General features: G+C 44.2%; 1 protein-coding gene across 3 annotated transcripts in view; it reads left to right on the top strand.

Moving 5' to 3' along the window:
* The first annotated feature begins 7,503 nt into the window (after nucleotides 1–7,503).
* The window catches only part of AKAP1 (A-kinase anchoring protein 1), a 39,822-nt gene continuing 28,752 nt past the window's right edge, over nucleotides 7,504–18,573 (top strand). Inside the window, exons 1-2 of one of the 3 annotated variants that reach the window (XM_075264878.1) lie at nucleotides 7,652–7,681; nucleotides 17,511–17,615. The gene's annotated coding sequence lies outside the window, so the exon portion shown is untranslated. The other 2 variants (XM_075264876.1, XM_075264879.1) reach the window with 2 other exon arrangements.

Raw genomic sequence — 18,573 nt, forward strand, 5'->3', positions numbered from 1 at the left:
TGATGAAGCAGTGCTGAATGTGTGTGCTTAGCACACACATTCAGCTCTACTTCATCGGGCTAATAGAATGCATTGGCCAATCAGCGCTGGCCAATGCATTCTATTAGCGTGAACTGAGTTTGCACAGGGGTTCTAGTGCACCCTCGGCTCTGCTACATCAGATTGCTACATCTGATGTAGCAGTGCCGAGTGTGCATCAGATGTGTAGTTGAGCAAAACTGACTCAGCACTGCTAAGTCTGCATTCGCATAGGAATGCATTGGCCAGCCTTCGGCCAATCAGCGCTGGCTCTGCCGGAGGAGGCGGAGTCTAAGGTCGGACCTGAATGGAGACTGGTGTGGAGCTATCTTAGACTCCGCCTCCTCCAGCAGAGCCAGCGCTGATTGGTCGAGTTCCGTACTCTGGCCAATCAGCACTGGCCAATGCATTTCTATGGGAAAAAGTTAGCTTGCGAAAATCGCAAACTGACAGGGATTTCCATGAAATAAAGTGACTTTTATGCCACCAGACATGCTTCCCCTGCTGTCCCAGTGTCATTCCAGGGTGTTGGTATCATTTCCTGGGGTGTCATAGTGGACTTGGTGACCCTCCAGACACGAATTTGGGTTTCCCCCTTAACGAGTTTATGTTCCCCATAGACTATAATGGGGTTCGAAACCCATTCGAACACTCGAACAGTGAGCGGCTGTTCGAATCGAATTTCGAACCTCGAACATTTTAGTGTTCGCTCATCTCTACCCATGACCTCTGAGGGAGACCCAGCTTTCTCACACTGGGCCCTACATTATGCTGCAAAATTTGTTGGTAGTCTTCAATCTTCATAATACCATGCACACGGTCAAGCAGTCCAGTGCCAGAGGCAGCAAAGCAACCCCAAAACATCAGGGAACCTCTGCCATGTTTGACTGTAGGGACCGTGTTCTTTTCTTTGAAGGCCTCTTTTTTTCCCTGTAAACTCTATGTTGATGCCTTTTCCCAAAAAGCTCTACTTTTGTCTCATCTGACCAGAGAACATTCTTCCAAGACGTTTTTGGCTTTCTCAGGTAAGTTTTGGCAAACTCCAGCCTGACTTTTTTTTAATGTCTCTGGGTAAGAAGTGGGGTCTTCCTGGGTATCCTATCATACAGTCCCTTTTCATTCAGACGCCAACGGATAGTACGGGTTGACACTGTTGTACCCTAGGACTGCAGGGCAGCTTGAACTTGTTTGGATATTAGTCGAGGTCCTTTATCCACCATCCGCACAAAATTGCGTTGAAATCTTTCGTCAATTTTTCTTTTCCATCCACATCTAGGGAGGTTAGCCACAGTGCCATGGGCTTTAAACTTCTTGATGACACTGCGCACGGTAGACACAGGAATATTCAGGTCTTTGGAGATGGACTTGTAGCCTTGAGATTGCTCATGCTTCCTCACAATTTTGCTTCTCAAGTCCTCAGACAGTTCTTTGGTCTTCTTTCTTTTCTCCATGCTCAATGTGGTACACACAAGGACACAGGACAGAGGTTGAGTCAACTTTAATCCATTTCAACTGGCTGCAAGTGTCATTTAGTTATTGCCACCACCTGTTAGGTGCCTCAGGTAAGTAACAGGTGCTGTTAATTACACAAATTAGAGAAGCATCACATGATTTTTCAAACAGTGCCAATACTTTTGTCAACCCCCTTTTTATGTTTGGTGTGGAATTATATCCAATTTGGCTTTTTGACAATTCTCTTTGTGGTTTTCCATTGAAGACAAATTAAATGAAGATAATAATACCAAAGAATTTGTGCTTGCAATCATTTTCTGGAAGAAAATGAGTATTATCTGACAGAATTGAAGGGGTGCCAATACTTTTGGCCAACACTGTACAGTTAGTCCTCGGGTTCCGACGGTCTCGGCTTACGATGTTTCGTCGTTACGACAGCTCCCTTGTAACAGAAAACTGCCAGCACTCCCAGCTAGCAAGGACTAGCCTGCGGAAAATCAATGCTGGCAGCTTGCTGTTACAAGTGAGCTTGTAAAATAAAACCCTGAAACAGAATGTGAAACTTACCGTACGGTGCAGGGTGGGCGGGCGGTCGGGCATTCAGGCCTCCTCTTTCTCCGATGTTCCGTCCTCCTCCGGCGCTCGCAAGCTGATAATGGCCAGGGCACATGCGCAGTATCATGATGCTTCTATTACGGCTACTGCGCATGCGCCCAGGCCATTATCAGCTTGCGAGCGCCGGAGGAGGACAGAACATCGGAGGAAGAGGAGGCCTGAATGCCCGCCCGCCCGCCCTGCACCGTACGGTAAGTTTTAAAGGGGGGGGGGGGGTTTGATCCGTTCCTACGCGGCGTCGGTATGGTAGGTTCCGACTTACGTCGAAATTCGGTTTACGACGCCGCGCAGGAACGGATCAACGTCGTAAGTCGAGGACTACCTGTACTCCATTTAAAAAAAAAATGAATATTTCGCCATATGCCCACCAGAGGCACATTTTCTGATTTCCTGGTGACATTCCATTTTGGTGTTTTTGGAGATGAGAGGCCACCTGTTCTCCTCTCTCCCTCCCATGGTCCCCCTCATACTCACCAACACTGACTTCCTCTTCTGCTGGCCGTCACTTCCTTCACAAGGGAGCTGCCGCCTGTGCAATAGAATGTCGGCAGAAGCAAAAAGAAGCAGCGTTCTATTGCACATGCGTGGTTTCTGCCAGCGTTCTATTGCGCAGGCGCCAGTTCTGGATCCCAGGTGAATAGGCAGAAGAGAGGACAGCGGCACCCCAAAGTCATCTCCAGGATAAGAAGACAGGTAAGTATGATAGGGTGGGGTTGGGATACTGAATTAGGTAACTAGAGATTGGAGTCCGTTGGCTAGCTAGGAAAACGGGTGGTGGTGGGGGGGGGGGGGTTGTGAGGGAGGAAGTGAGATGGGGGATCTGGGTGAACTGCATTGCATCATGGTAAGACTGAACTACTACTGTTTCTACCATCTAATAGATCTGTCCCTGATATATCCACTGCAGTCTCAGGCCTTACTATAACTCCTAAGCAGCATGCCCGCTGCCTCGGGGTCATGTTTGACGCAGACCTTTCCTTCACTCTCCATATTGAATCACTTGCACGCTCATGTCACCTCCACCTCAAAAACATCTCCAGAATACGCCCTTTCCTTACCAGAGATAAATTAAAGACACTTATTGTCTCTCTGATTCATTCTTGCCTTGACTACTGTAACTCCTTACTAATCTTCACTAAACTCTCCCCTCTACAAGCTATTCTGAATGCAGCGGCCAGGCTCATCTATCAGGCTAGACCAGGGGTAGGGAACGTACGGCTCTCCAGCTGTTGCAAAACTACAACTCCCAGCATGCATACTTGCTCTGCTGTTCTTGGATCTCCCATGGAAGTGAATGGAGCATGTTGGGAGTTGTAGTTTCACAGCAGCTGGAGAGCCGAAGGTTCCCTACCCCTGGGCTAGACGCTACAGCGATGCCTCTGGTCTGTGCCAGTCGCTACATTGGCTGCCTATTCGTTATAGAATAAAATATAAAGTTATCATTCTCATCCACAAGGCTCTCCATAATGCTGCACCGCCCTACATTTCCTCCCTCATCTCTGTCTACCGCCCAACCCGTGTTCTCCGTTCACTCAATGACCTAACACTTACATCCTCTATTATCAGAACTTACCATGCTCGTATAAAAGACTTCTCCCGAGTTGCACCACTTCTCTGGAATGCTCTATCCCGGACAATCAGATTAACTCCCAATTTCTACAGCTTCAAGCGCAATTTAAAGACACATCTTTTCAGACAGGCCTATCACACTTCTTAATGTACACCCTTCCGTACCATCATTAGAATCCCCAAAATTTAACCCTCCTCTTTTCCAGCTCCCACATTACCCCACGATATGATGCCATTTCAGGCTAACTCTATATGTCCAAGCACCATCCACATGTTAAAGGACACAACTGGTGACGGCTCAAAGTTTTATGTTTGTGTAATGACAGTCACCTCTAATACAAAATTTTCTGACCACTGTATAAGCAATGCCGCCCCTGATACCTCTTGTGTCACCCCCTCTACCTCATAGATTGTAAGCTCTTGCGAGCAGGGCCCTCAGTCCCATTGTGTGAAATTACTTTTCCTGTAATGTATCCTTCTGTCTGTATTTAAACCCTACTAATTGTACAGTGTTGCGGAATATGTTGGCGCTATATAAATAACATTTATTATTATTATTATTAGTTGTAGGCTAAGACTGCAGGAAGCTACCCATGTAAACAAATGCAAAGGACACCATGAGCTACCAGAGAAAGCCAAAAATCACTCAAAACACTGCTAAAGTTACTTGGGTGCACTTATAAACCCATTGATAGCACTAACAGACCTTTTTTAAAAAATATTTTTTTTGCCCGGAAAACCCCTTTAATGTCTGCAGGACAAACTTTTCTTCATAATGCTATCATTAATTATTCTGTACAATGTACTGGGAAGCTGGAAAAAAAGAAATCAGAATGGGGTGGAGTTGAAGAAAAAGTGCATTTGTGTGACTTTCTTGCAGGCTTCGTTTTTATGGCGTTCACTGTGCAGCCAAAATGACATGTCATCTGTATTCTATGTTTTGTATGATTCCAAGCATACCAAATTTATATGGTTTTATTTACATTTTAACCCCAAAAATCCAAAACTGTGCCCCAAATTTTTTTTCTATAAGTCGCCATATTTTGACACACGTAACTTTTTATCCTTCCGTGTACGAGGATTCATAGAGCGTCTTTTTTTTGCAGGACCAGGTGTACTTTTTAGTTAGACCATTTTGAGGAATTGCTTTGATCGCTTTTTATTCAAATTTTTATCACAGGCCAAATAGTGAAAAAATGGCAGTTTGGTACTTTTGATTTTTTTTTCTGCTACATCGTTTACCGTACAGGAAAAATATTTTTATAGATTTGTATACAGGGCGTTTTCTGACACAGGGATACCTAATATGTATGTGTTTCACAGTATTTATGTACTTTAATGTGTTCTAGGGACAGTGGTGTGATTTGAACTTTTAATATTTTTTTTGTCATTTTTTAGACTCCCTGGGATCTTGAACTGGTCTGATCACTAACGCAATGCATTACAATGCTAATGCAATGAGAAAACATAGAGTAGGCTGCAATAGAAAATAATGAAAGACAGGCCTGTCATCCTTCACAAGGCTGACATAGGGGGCATTCACATGGAGTAAAGTGGCACTGATTCTGCCACGATAACTTGCGACAGAATCAGCGCTGATAAAAAGACTCCCATTGATTTCAATGGGTTCCGTTTTCCATGCGGCTTTTTAACCGATTGATTTCAATGTGTTCCACGTGGAAAACGGAACCCATTGAAGTCAGTCGGAGTCTTTTTATCAGCGTTGATTCTGCCACGAGTTATAGTGGCAGAATCAGTGCCATTTACTCCGTGTGAATGCCCCCTAACGGGACACCGGCCCCTGGCGGGCTTGCTCCGGGTGCTGGAGATGCATGGCAAAATGGTGGTGCCCATGTGCCACCGGTAAAATGGCGCCTCGGTCACTGATCATGGGCATTAACACCAGGTGTCTGCTGCTCGCAAGTGGCCACAATCTTTAAAGGGGCTCTATCAGCAAAATCATGCTAATAGAGCCCCACATATGCGTAAATCGCCTTTAAAAAGGTAAATCTTATAGTAACCCCCGGTCCCATTTTTAAATACAAGGATGAAAACATATATGCAAAACTTACCTGAACGTGCACCCTGGGCGGGGATAAACGATGCGACGTCAGCTTCAGGAACGCCTGCCTCTTCTGTCTTCTTGGAGTAACGCCCTCTTGCTCCGTGTCTTCTTCCGGCTTCTTCTCGTGAAATCCCGCGCCTACGTAGTAGCGCTTCCCTCCGAATCGCTACTGCGCAGGCTCAGTCCCTGTAGACGTACGCGACAGTACTGCGCATGCGCAGTACAATCGCGAACTGCCATTAAGTGAAATGGCAAGCGAGCCTGCGCAGTAGCGATTCGTAGAGAAGCGCTACTACGCAGGCGCGGGATTTCATGAGAACAAGCCGTTAGAAGACACGGAGCAAGAGGGCGTTACTCCAAGAAGACAGAAGAGGTAGGCGTGCCCGAAGCTGACGTCGCACCGTGCACCCCCGCCCAGGGTGCACGTTCAGGTAAGTTTTGCATATGTGTTTTTATCCTTTTATTTAAAAACGTGACCGGGGGTTAATATAAGATTTATGGTGCCTGAATAGCCTTTTTAAAGGCTATTCACGCATATGTGGGGCTCTATTAGCATGATTGTGCCCCTTTAAACGCCCCACATCCGCTGTACTAGTATGGAAAGGGTTAAAGAACACTGCCTAGTGATGGCTTAGGGGGCGTTCTCACTACCCGTCGGTGTCCGACAGGTAGTGTCCGCTCAAAATCTGACACGGACATTAGGAGCGGACACTAGCTGTGTCCATGACACCTGTCATTTATTTAAATAGGCATCGGGTGCGTTCTTTTGCACTCCGTGCCCTTCCTTCTCTGTCCGCATGTAAAGATTAGAGATGAGCGAGTACTGTTCGGATCAGCCGATCCGAACAGCATGCACGCATAGAAATGAATGGACGTAGCCAGCATGTGGGGAGTTAAGCGGCTGGCTGCCGTCAAAGCGGAAGTACCAGGTGCATCCATTCATTTCTATGGAGCGTGCTGTTCGGATCGGCTGATACGAACAGTACTCGCTCATCTCTAGTAAAGATGTCTGACTTCTCAAGCGGACAGAAGAACCCTACATGTCGGGTTTTTCTGTCCGCTTGAGAAGTCGGACATCTTCATTTGTGGACAGGGAAGGAAGGGCACGGAGTGCAAAAGAACGCACCCGATGTCCATTTAAATAAATGACAGCTAGTGTCCGCTCCTAATGTCCGTGCCAGATTTTGAGTGTACAAAGCGGACACTACCTGTCAGACACGGATGGTAGTGTGAACGCCCCCTTATACAGCTTTATGTTTGTGTAATGATAGTAACTTCTACCACAAAAACGTCTGGACCACTGTATAAGCAATGCTATCTCCTACTAACTCATGTCACCCCCTCTACCTCATAGATTGTAAGCTCTTGTGAGCAGGTCCCTCAGTCCCATTGTGTGAAGTGACTATTCCTTTGTATCTTTATGCGTGTACTTTTGTACATTGCTGCTGAATATGTTGGTGTTATATAAATAAAATGTATTATTATGACCTTGTAGGTGCCACCATTGTCTTTTTTATCTCGTCTGTGTCATAACATGGCCGTTTCAGGAAACAGCCATGAAGGGACTAACCCCCAGCTGGCTTTCCAAGGATAAAAGAATTGCGTGACAGGAATTTATCGGCCGGGTACGTTCCCTGTACGTCCACTTCAGTGACACTATAAAATAACGCCCATGAATCCACTCCATCTAAGGAACACTCCACACTCCATCAATCCCAGATAGGAAAAGGAAGCGACGTCAGGCCGAGAATCCTCCGTGACGTCACTGCCCTGCTCTCCTCCTGGAGCGCTCCTCGTTACTAATGTGCGCTGTGTTGTTCTTTTTTTTCCGCTCTTTGTGACGCAGCCCGGCTCCTGGCTGCTGATTGGTTGAGGCGTGGAAAGAAGCACACACGCTCCTCCTCCGCTGTCCACGCCTCTCAGACGGTGTTCGGAGCAGTAAGCCGCAAGCGCTCGGCTTAGGTGAGTCCGAGGCCGCTGTGTCCCAGGTGTGAGTGTGTGCGGGAGGAGAGCGCGGGGCGAGCTGTGGGCTTGGAGTATGGCGCGCTGAGATCTGCGGCTGTGTCCTCCATAGCGCTGGAGTGTGTATACGGAGGATTCCAGATGTAGCCGGTGCGTAGTCCGGCTGCAGCCTCATCTACTGGCTGGAGGGCTGCTACATAGAGCCGGATGCTTCTGTATGTCGGCGGTGTCCTGTGAGGCGCGGGTGACCTCTTCCCTCGGTGTGTGTCCTTCTGGGGCGCCCACGTGTGTGCTAGCCTTAGTATACAGGGGAGGCAGAGCGTGCGGGGAAGGGGAGGTGTCAGGCGGGAGCGGGGTTCTGTGATTTCCCGGCTGCGGGCGCTGTGCACGTGCATGCTTGGAGTTGGCAGAGCCCCGTGTGCTGGGTGACACTGGCAGCCTGGTCGGCCTGGCGTCTATAAATAGAAGCTGCCATCACGCCGGGGAGAAATCTATTTCTGTCCATAGGCTGGTGTAGGTCTGCGGTTATATATGTAGGGTTAGGCTGGAGGCCTCGGGGTGACCTCAGTCACATGGTCTGGTAACATGTGGGAGTAGAATGTCACCCCCTTCATGGTGTGCATGGCCTCCGAGCCTCAATAAACAGCTGGGGAGGATGAACTTTCCTAATGGAGGGGCTGGGGCTGTCACACAATAGCAGCTGCCCTCTCACGAGGCTCCAGGGCTTGTACTCTCTCTGCTGTCACCTTCAAGTGATGTGGTCTGGCAGTGTGACCTGAGGTGCCTTATCAAGGTCACCCAAACCCACACTAATGTCAAGCTCAAAGGTCATCGCCACTGCCTTGTATTACCTGCACTGCTGAGGACGGCCCATGTGTGAACAAGGCTTTGACATTGGAGTAGGAAAATCAGTACAGTATGGCAGTCCTCCCAACCCCCACCCACAAGTGTCACCACAACACATGGCAGAGTAGGGCACCACCTGCAAACTTTAGGCTCCTCGTCTCTGCTTGTAGAACTTTTATCATTTAGTGTTATTTTGCTGCACGCTTCCCTCAGTTGGTACGTTGCCCAGCAGCTGGCTGCAGTAACCTTGTACTATTGTTTATACACAGGCCGCAGTCACAAGTGGTTTTACTCACTTTGTGGTGTTATCTTCTGTCTGTGCTGTTAGTGTGATTTGTTGGGAACTGGTTTATTCAATTCATGTTAGGTTTTTACTCACAATTCAGGTGTAATGCTATGGAGGTATCTGGTGTATCAACCCATACAGGTTAAGGTCACCCAAATCAGTGTGTTGGTGCTTCTGTTGCTGAGATGTTGTTAATGTTTTTTTGTCAATATGCAAACAAGATCTTTGAGGCAATGAGGGTTAGCGATAATGTCCTCATTGCTCCAGAGAACTCATTTACATATTGATGTCTCAGAGGCAGTGATTCACAAGAGGAAAACACTGAAGTCACCTGAAGCAATCTGCAGGCCTGGGTTCTGATGATCCTCCCTTTTAATGAGGTGTTCTGATGGTTTATATTGTTGGCCCCGATCAGCAGCCTTGATATATCATTAAAAATTGATTTATTCTGGTAATAGTTTTCCCCAACTGATGTCAGCAGTGGCGTCCTGTTTGTGCTATATGACGGCTGCAGCAGCCAGTACAGGCCTTAGCAGTGCCTCTTTACAAATGGCATATAGTAGATGAGATTGTCTGAAGGCTCATGTCCAATCCCTAACGCTAAATTATTGATCTAAAAGAATGTTAAAAACCCACTGGGGCTGATGCCAGTTGCCTCGTATCAGGGGGGAAAAAAATCCAAACTTCACAATCAGCATAAAACCCTGTTCAAGAAAGGTGTCCAGGCTTCCCTTAAACATTTACAGCTATCCAACATCACCACGCCTTGTGGCGGCGGAGAGTTCCACAGCCTCACTGCTTTTACAGTAAAATAATCACCATATATGTTCTATACATGTAGAGGATGTCCCATTGTCCATGGCCTAGGAGTATAAAGATAAATAGGTCTTTCTGCTGTCCCTTCATGTATTTGTACATTAGACCTTGCACCTGTCTTTTCTCTAAACTGAATAACCCCAGTCTACTCACTCCCCTAATTCTTGGTCACCCTTCTTTGCACTCTAGTTTAGTTATGCACATTATTCTGTGGGCATATTAGTGATTTTTATAGAGGTGTGACAATGTTCTCGTCATGAGCATCTATGCCTTTTGCTGCTTCCCATATTTGTGTCTTGGTGGCAGCAATGGCCTGACAGTCAAAGGTAATATGAAGTCAGTAGCCCGGTTACATCATAAAAAAAAAAATAAAAAAAAAAATTAGGTCTGATTGTGTTTTGTATTTTGAAATTGTTCATGGCCGTTTGGTTCTGTACATAAAACTCAATACTTTCTTAATACTTAAGGGTGTATTCTGCGGCAGATTCCACCATGAATGTTCTTCCTATTTTCAATGGGGGAACAGAGATCGCAACAGGACACTGAAAAAAAAAAAAGTGTCCTGCTCAATCTTGCTGACTATTCCGCAGGAAATTCTTTTATTTTTAATATAAGTCTTAATAATTGTCATGTATTTTTTTTTGGTGCTAATTAAATTATGGCTGAAGCATGGTTTTCATTTGTCTCAGCCAGGGAACATGTACAGTAAGGAGCAGTCTGTCACCTATCCATTACTGATAATTTTCAGCCGGGAGTAACTATACAACTGCACACACATACCTGGGAAAAAAAAGCCCAAATGACCATAATACAGGAGATCCAGAAACGCTGGGCCATAAATACAGAGCGACTGCATACAGCCATGCAGATAAAACAATCTATAAGCACAGCCAGGAAAGCTGCTTGCTGTCTGTGAATAATATCCTATCTGTACCAACACAAACAGCCTGAAGTAGAAACAAGTACATAGAAGACTTTTCATACAATGTAAGTTCACATCTGCATTTGGTATTCGGTAAGTCCACTTGGGGACCCCCCAAACGGAATACCTTAAAAAGCAGTGAGCAATGAAAGCACACGGATCCCATAGACTATAATGGGGTCTGTGTGTTTTCTGCGCAGTGTCTGCACAAATCGTGCAGAGAGAAGTGCTGCTTATAGTCTGTGGGGTTCGTGTGCCCTCATTGCTGTGAGATTTGCAAAATTCTCAGTCTAATACACCCAGCAACAGTTTGCCATCAATTCTGTGTAAGCTGTGAGGAGAATCAGCCCCTTTTCTTTCCTTTCAATGTGTGAAGATAGAAAAGGACTGCCCTCTACACTCACATTCTATTGCTGATCTCAGTATCTGGATGGGCTTTTTTGTTAAGAAAAGAGTGAAGAGTAAATTAGATAGAAGGGAGACTCCTATTGGCTGAAATTTCAGAGATTGTTTTCATGCAGACAACAGCCACATTTCAAAAGAAAGTGTGTTACATTCTGTTTCAGAATCATACGCTCTATGAAATGAGACTAAGTTATCTGAAAAGTTATTGACCTTTTAACACATGCAAGTTAGCTTACAAGTCCCTGGTGGCTCAGACTTGGTACCGATTATCGAATGTTGTCCAAGGCACAATTGTGCATGTGATTTCTGTAAACAGAATGACAGGACGGTATTGGAGCAGTAAATCAAACCAAGCCAGAGGCATGGAGCATGTTTGCTTAAGAGTCTGAACATTTTCACACTAGGTGATTGCAAACTCATTTGCATATGTATAAACCCTTTTTTGACATCTGCCATAATAGTATGGGGGACGTCAGGTCTTTATTTATGGCTACTGCTCTGAAGCAGAGCGGACGTCTTGGCCACCCAGAGCTAATGCCAGTAATTAGAGTTGACTCTGATCACAGGTGTTCCTTTTAGTTACTCCTCCCACTTGGATTTTACTGGTTCCTTACCTTTTATGTTGTAGGACGGATGGATCCCGTGCGGCAAGTTTGTGGGAGCTGTCCTGTCCCTGTGGCAACTGGAAGCCTAGTGAAAACTCCCAGGCCTGTCTTTGGACTATGGCTATTAAGGCTAGTCTATGACCAGCCTCGATGGCTATACTGTAAAAGTCCCATAGATTGCAATGCAGTACAGTTGTATTGCTGTTTACGGGATATGCAATCAAAAGATTGCAGGCTCAAGCTACTGAGGGGGAGGGGCTAAATAAAAAAAAAATCTCCCTTTTTTATGTTTGAAACAAACAAAAAAAAAAAATCAACAAACTTAGACAAATTATTCATTCCCAATGTATAGACATATTAAAGTATTTTTCCGATGCGGCAAATGTTGTAGGAAAAAAATCAAGCCGCTGTTTTTTCGCTATTTTGCCTCCCGTAAAAAGTTGAATAAAACATCACACATTCCCCAATATGGTATAGTGCATCTGGTTCCACAAACAATGCAGCTTATTCATCCCTGTTCACTGAAATATATACATAAATATATGTGTATATGGTGTCAGAATAGTTCAGTCACAAAAGTTCTTTGTCATCAATTATACCCGTTCAATTGCCTCAAAGATTCATGTTTCTTTATCCTACAACAACCATAATGCATTGCTCTTCATTCACTCAGAGCTGATTTACACTACACCCCCTTCCCCTCTTACACCCCCTTCCCCTCTTACACCCCCTTCCCCTCTTACACCCCCTTCCCCTCTTACACCCTCTCCCTAGCTAACCCACCAACTACTAACCCTCTCTAACTCAAGGCATGGGAAGCTAGCAGACATCAAGAAGAGAAGCAGCTGGCCCCTCTGAAGTAAATGGCGTTCCGTGGCCAGAAGATCTGGACAGGAAGACAGGTAAGTATGACAGGGTGGGGGTAGAGGGGTTATTGTCACTCCATAAGGAGAGAATCACCATTAAAGTGTGTGGAGTCTTATTAAGCCATGAGCGCTCCACTGTGCAAAGGAACATGGGAAGAATATGCAAATCTAGTAGTATTGACGTTCTGGAAACAACGTCACTGGAAAATGTGCCTTTTAAGTATACATTTTTGGTTAAGTTAGACGAGTGGAGGGTATTTAGTTTGGGGTAAAAGTATCATTTTATCCCGGCTATTCCCTTTAACGGGCAGCAAGTGGACTCTGGATGTGAATCCACACCAGTTTGCAATAGAAGTGCATCTCTGTGTGGTTTTCCACTGTACTACAGTGGCTATGTGTGGAGGACCTCTAATTCCAGTTCTTTGCATCCTTTAATAGTTGCTGCTGCAGTGATTCCGGCACAGTTAGAATTGTTTCTCTGGTCACTTTCCTTGGCAAGCAGTGCTGTTATTTAGGTGCTTGATAAACAAATTAGACTGTCGACTGTGAGGAGGGCCATCCTGGGTTGGAGCAGACGAGGGAGAGATCGTAATCGTACCCTCTTGCTGCTGTTGATGGTGACTGCACACAAGATAAAACCTAATTAGTATATCAAGTTCCAAAATAACTGCACTGATTGTTCAGGAACTGTGGGAGCTAGAGAGAATTCTAACAGTCTTGGAGTCAGTGGATTGGTGCCTATCAAACGGATGCAAAGGTTTGGTGGAGGAGATGACGTGGCCTCTTTTTAAGGAAGGTGACACTACTACCATTACAGTATGTGAGCTTGATCATTTCAGATAAAAATTGTTTGAGTGCACTGATAATGTGCATGGATTTTTTTTTTAATGTATATTTTCCCTTGGGACTTGTAGCATAGTATGTCGGTGTCTATCAAGGCTTGAAATAGCAGGAGAGGTCTCCATGTCAATGTAGCTGTATTATTGTATTATGGACCTGTATTATACTGCTTGTTAAAGGGAATATATCATTGGCAAGGGGGTGTTATCCCTATGCTCCGAGCACAGCCACGTCATCCAGATTGTAATATCTCTGCCTGGATAAATCAATGCAGGGAGTGTGAACTGTACGTTCGGCTAGAACCCCAACTGGCCAAGTGTTGGGGGGTCCAAGTATCTGCATCCCTACTGATTAGCTGTTTGAATTGGATGCTTGGCTCTTCTTTCTTTTCAGTACTTCTGTGCATTCATCCTGTCCTTCATTTGGTTGTGACTGTCTTGGGTATTGCAGCATTGCCTCATTTGGGATAATGGTACAAAGCTGCAATACTTTGCAGAGCTGCTACTAGATACTTGGTATGTGTGTAACTGTGTAAACAAAGAGGCAGCAGATCTTGCCTCAAGTGTTATATAAGAAAAACACACTGTTTATGAGGTCAAAATAAAAATATCACTTGATCTCTGTATGCCTTCCTTCTGTTTGGGTTGCTTTTTTTTTTTTTTTTTTTTTTTTAGGTTAAACAGCAAGGTGCATGTAATGTGAATTTTGATAGTTTTTTTTTTTTTTCTTAATTTTTGCAGGGCATCAGTTGAAGAACCTTATGGGTCTGACACCTGAGACCCCACAGATTAGCTGTTTGAAACAGAAATGTTGCTCCCTGAGCACTGCTTTTGCTTCTCAGCCTTTGTCATGTTCATCAGCCAAGTGACAGGGATAAGTTGTGATACCAAACAGAGCCAAACGTATGGCGCTCTGGTTAGTACTGAAGAGACTACTCCACTGAGGGTCCAAGAACTATCTTTAATTGATGAGCGATCCTAAAACTAAGTCATAAGAAGCCTGGGATAAGCCTAAACATAGGTCATCAATAAATAACTAATGGAAAACCCCTTTGTGGAACTGCAGAAATTTTTATTTTTTTTCAAGCAGTTTATTCTGATAGTTTTTAGCGCACGGTGTAAATGTATCCTGGTATATTCTCATGTGACCAGCAGCATTTGTGTGTCCACTACATGCAAAATATCGTCAGTGTTTTCTTCCATCTCTTGTTGAAAATTTACATTTCTTGTTTTCAGTAAGGGTTCAATCACGTGAGTGCGTTTGAGGTCAGGTCCATTTAACTTCATACTGCTCACCAAGGTATTCATTTTGCTAAGGTTCACTTGTTTAAATTTTCTTTTTTTCCCATCTGATGTGCATGGAGTGTTTTTTGTCAGCCCCTTCCTGTGTAAGCATCAGTCATGATGGAAGGGAATAGGTAATTTTTTATTTTTTTTACCATAGAAAACCTTTTAAGACTGAAGAACACACTGTAAAAATGTATTTTTGCAGCTGCGGAAACATCACGGTAAAAAAATACTTTGTTTTACAGTCCCTGCAAAGTGAATGGGATTCTGGCTAATCCCATCCACACAACGCAGAGAAAAATCCACAGCAGAATAGCTTAGTTTTCAAGAATTCAATAAAAAAAACACTGCAGCTTTCCTCCAGCAGGTTTTTATTTTTTTACTATACTATATGTGGCCTTAGCCTTAAAGAGAACTTTTTACCATCTCCAAGAAGCCCAATTCTTCCCCTCATTTAATAGATGCTGCTCTAGTAGCCCCCACCATTCCCAAGCAACCAAGGTTTTTTTGGTCCATTTTGAGCCACAACTGGGGTTGGATTGAAAAGGAATGGGACATATAAAGGAATAAATTATACTTGCTACTGGATCCACTTCTGGCTTTGGTCAATAAACTACATCTAGAATACTGATTCCATCCTTTCTCTAGTGTTGGAAAAAAAAATCACAATAAAATTATTACTTTTAATTATATTATTCAATTATTTGTATTATATAATTAACTAGATGTGGAGAAATAGGGGAGTTGGTGCTTTGGCCTACCAACTCCAGACTTGCCTATCCCACCCCATACAAGTGCAATGATACATATCCTGAATTTCCAATTTCCTTAGGAAAAGCATTGTTGGGATGTGGCATCGGTTAGGAAGCAAAGAGGTTAAATTGGCAATTAAGAAAGGCAATAACCAGAAAACCATTGTGTCCCATGAGGTTTTCAACAATGTGTTATCTGCTGTGTATCCTCCTCATCCCTTTCCATGATGCTTCCTCCAATTATAGGTTCAATGTATGATGAGTTACCAAAGCCTACAGAATATCTAAATAACTTCCTCAAAGCCAAACCTGAGGAATCTGTCCAGAACGCCCACAGCTTATTGAACTTGTTAATAGTACCAATCTTTAAATATCCATTCTTTTCCATGCCTAGCAACCTGTTAACTTGAGCTACAAATCCCGTACAACAAGGACTAGCATTATCTAGTGAATGCTGTGCAATAGGTTTTATGGCAAAGGGCAGAAATCTGGCAGTTGTTACAAGGTTCAATGATTGGCAAGTCTTCCATTTAGTCTGGTATTCACACCAGTGGAGACGATATTAGTGGCATAGACTCTGTTAACTGTAGTAACCACATAATTCTAGATTTTATTTTGGATTTGGGGATGTCTACATGACTTGCAGCAAAGTGGCTGGGTGGCTCGACAACCAGGAGCAAAAGAAATCTTTCCACACTTAAGCTATCAATTTGGTAATTGGTCGATACATACTCTAAATGTAACGCATACAAACATATGGCCCTTTCTCAAATACAGTTGGGGTAGCACTTCTTTGTTGTTAGTGACTGTCCTCTCTATAGATGATCACACTCCCATCTCTCCTTACTGTGATCAGGACTATTAAGGACTGGAATCTGAAAATGTAAATAAATCTTGCGTTGAAATCTCTCGTCAATTTTTCTTTTCCGTCCACATCTAGGGAGGTTAGCCACAGTGCCATGGGCTTTAAACTTCTTGATGACACTGCGCACGGTAGACACAGGAACATTCAGGTCTTTGGAGATGGACTTGTAGCCTTGAGATTGCTCATGCTTCCTCACAATTTTGCTTCTCAAGTCCTCAGACAGTTCTTTGGTTTTTTTTTTTTTTTTTTTTTTTTTTCTCTTCTCTCCATGCTCAATGTGGTACACACAAGGACAGAGGTTGCGTCAACAATCCATTTCAACTGGCTGCAAGTGTGATTTAGTTATTGTCACCACCTGTTAGGTGCCTCAGGTAAGTAACAGGTGCTGTTAATTACACAAAGTAGAGAAGCATCACATGATTTTTAAAACAGTGCCAATACTTTTGTCCACCCCCTTTTTTATGTTTGGTGTGGAATTATATCCAATTTAGCTTTTTGACAATTCTCTTTGTGGTTTTCCATTGAAGACAAATTAAATGAAGTTAATACCAAAGAATTTGTGATTGCAATCATTTTCTGGAAGAAAATGAGTATTATCTGACAGAATTGCATGGGTGTCAATACTTTTGGCCAACACTGTATGTATGGGGACTGAGTACTTTGCATTCCCTGGTCCCTCTGTTGCTCCTCACCTTCCTGTGTCTTTAGTTTGTCAAAGAAGGAAGCACTAGTTCCATATTTTCTTTGAGCTCCATGGGTCTCAATGGCGCCAGGATGTCTCTTGTGGAGAGGCTGGGTTTCTTCTGGTTTGCCTCCTCTGTGAACGGAACTCCTCTTGGGCTTTATTACTTCTGATGGTCCAAGAAATGACTCCGGGAGGTGTGCAATGCCCTGCCAAAATCTCCATGGAACGGACAAGTGATGGCCTTATAAGTGGGTCTGCCATGGCTGATAATAGCCTGTTTTGTGTTCTGCCCCAGTCCTGAACTTGTACTTTGAAATGGCATTGTTCAATATTCTGTACAATACTGAGTAGCGGGAAAAAATTCTGAGGTGAAATTGGAGAACAGGGTGTTAGGCCGGAGCCCAGAAAAGGCGAGTAAAACTTTGATCAACTGCTCTTGGCCTCCGATTATTATACTGAAGGGTTTGAAGAGATCTGAGTATAATAGCAATGTTCGTTCGGATGTGTTCAAGCCATACAAAACTGCAGGTGGAACCCTGCAAATATTGTAATAACACTGAATGTCATTTCACATAACCAATGTGAATTTGTGCATGTCGGTTATTTTTCATTTAATTGCCCAGCCCTAACCTAAGGTAGTTTCCAATTTCTACAGGGATCAAGAGATTGTCCCACCGTCATTCTGTGAGAACACACAAGTCCAAGAGAAAAAGAATGACTTGCTGTGGATGTGAGAAGATCTAGTGAGAAATACCTTGAGGTATCCACTGCCTGAAGAAAGGACTCAAATCTTCTGCTTCAGTTTTCCAGAAAAATAAAGGACTGATGGCCTCTAAGGCTTCCATTACTTGGTGGATACATTTCACTCTTGTTGATAGTTAGAAATCAGGAGTAGTTCAGATTTCTACAAATATTAGGACCCATTATACCAAGGCATTGTCATCTTCCTGGGAAGGGAGGTCTCTCTTGGTCAGATATGTAAGGCACTTGGTCCAGAACATTACAGTGTTAAATTTTCTTAGTTCTCATGATTTTCCTTTTGCACGTAAAGTCCTTCGAGTTACCACTGCCTAATCTCATTTATGTCTCTATTTAGTTGTCATGGGGGCAGGGGTGAACCTTCCCCTTTTGCCACCCGAGGCGAACGATAGAAAGGGCGCTTCGTGAATGGGGCGGGGCTTAGCGCCGTTTGCAGGCAGAGAGCAGGCACGGAGAGGACTTGCTCTCTGCCTGAGCATGAGGGGAAGATGCTGGAGCAGCGCTGCTCCAGTGGCTTCCCCAAACCACCGATCGCTGCTAAGCCAGTAAGCTTAGGTAAGAAAAAATGCTGCCCTCCCTGGGGCCCTGGCATAGCGCCGTCTGAAGCAGTCGCCTCATGGGAGGTTCAGCGCTGCATGGGGGGAGGACTCAAAATTGGAGTTGCTCTTACTGGTAATTTTGGTTTCTGAGAGTTGATCATGACATCTTATTTTTCCTGACCTTATGTTTACATTTTGTTTGGTATGCAAAATTAAAATATTAAATAAAATTTAGTTGCCCCTTCAGTAGGTGTAGTTACAGACTCTTGCTCCAAGTGGGGGCATCTTTTTCCCCTTCCTTTGCTTCCACCTGTCAAAGACTTCTGAAAATGCAAGTGAGGTAACCACGGAATGCCGCAATGGGAAGTATACTGTGTTGTGCCCTCAATGACCTGGAGATGCCAAACTTTTAACCAGAAC

This window comes from Leptodactylus fuscus, chromosome 2 (genome assembly GCF_031893055.1).
Source record: "Leptodactylus fuscus isolate aLepFus1 chromosome 2, aLepFus1.hap2, whole genome shotgun sequence".
In the NCBI taxonomy this organism is placed as follows: Eukaryota; Metazoa; Chordata; class Amphibia; order Anura; family Leptodactylidae; genus Leptodactylus; species Leptodactylus fuscus.